Genomic DNA, 1198 nt, shown 5'->3' with positions numbered 1-1198 from the left:
GATAGCGAGAAAGTTGCTAAAATACGAATACAGCATCGAGTGCTGGAGCAGATCTAGTGCATGTTTAAATATGTATGAATTACTTAGATGTAACAGTTTGTTCTCGTTAAGTTTTTTCATCAACGTGACTTTTTTCTGTATGTTTTCACAGCCTCAGCCCCCCCCCCCACACACACACACAAACAAAGAGGCGTTAGGCTGAGACGCTGAAAGTCCGGATTTAAAGTGCAGAAAATGAAGCCATGAATGTAAGTAACTGTTTATGAATTGTTTTGGTGTTTTTTTGCTGTGGATCTTCCAACGGTGATGCAGCGCGGCTATTTCCGTTTATTAATAATAAAGTCATGTTACATGTGGTGTTTTCCAGCTGCCTGTCCACGACGTACAAAGACACACTATGAGCCAGTATGATCCGACCAGACCTTACATCAGCATTGAGGAGTTGTCGGAGAAGAAAGAGGGTAAGGTTATATTCATTAAATAATTTTCCAGTTACATGTAAAGGTGTATGTTGTCATTGAACTGTGCTAATTTTACTGAATGTGTTTACAGCTGATTGAAGCGGGACAGATGACATGGATCCATCCTTCCACAGCCAGGAGTGCACCGACCTGTGTCCCACACTTCATATAAGACTGGAAGCTACACTGATCTCACAGCTACACACCACAGACGTCTACACACTGGAGAAGATTCAGGCAGAGTCCCACAAAGAAGTCATGACCCAGAGGCTGCAGAGAAACATTTCAAGCCTCACCTGAGATTTTGTACAATATTTTTGCTGTATGTAAATAAAGCTTTCACTCCACATATACCTTGTTCACATTTGTTCCCTGTACAATATGTTCACCTATAGCATCAAGCATCACATGAATGTTTAGTTTTAATTAACTGCAGTGCTTTTGGTAAAGGCTTACTTATAAATAATAATAAATATTAATATATACATTTTTATTATAAATATTGTGTGGGAGGGGCTTACCCCACGTGCGGAATGCTGTGACCCCACGTGTGCACTGCAATGACCCATAAGGTGACCAATAGCAACACTTCTACCAGCCAATCACGAGTGACATTAGTTTCAAGGGTCTGTGGTTTCCTCCAATGGTGAGTAGAGAGAGGTTCTAGCCAGCGGCTGGACTCCGATTCATATGCTAATTAGATCACACGTCGCGATCGGTCCGCGCGGCGGCGCGAG

At 42.2% G+C, this 1198-nt stretch overlaps 1 long non-coding RNA gene across 1 annotated transcript; it reads left to right on the top strand.

The window, feature by feature from the left end:
* The first annotated feature begins 361 nt into the window (after positions 1-361).
* On the top strand, positions 362-812 carry LOC133015970 (uncharacterized). The gene is made up of 2 exons (XR_009681542.1): positions 362-461; positions 553-812. It is a non-coding gene; the product is annotated as an uncharacterized LOC133015970 (long non-coding RNA).
* The last annotated feature ends 386 nt before the right edge of the window (positions 813-1198 follow it).

This window comes from Limanda limanda, chromosome 12 (assembly GCF_963576545.1).
Source record: "Limanda limanda chromosome 12, fLimLim1.1, whole genome shotgun sequence".
NCBI lineage: Eukaryota > Metazoa > Chordata > Actinopteri > Pleuronectiformes > Pleuronectidae > Limanda > Limanda limanda.
Note: the sequence above shows the minus strand (reverse complement) of the source record. Positions and strands in the feature narration are given on the sequence as shown.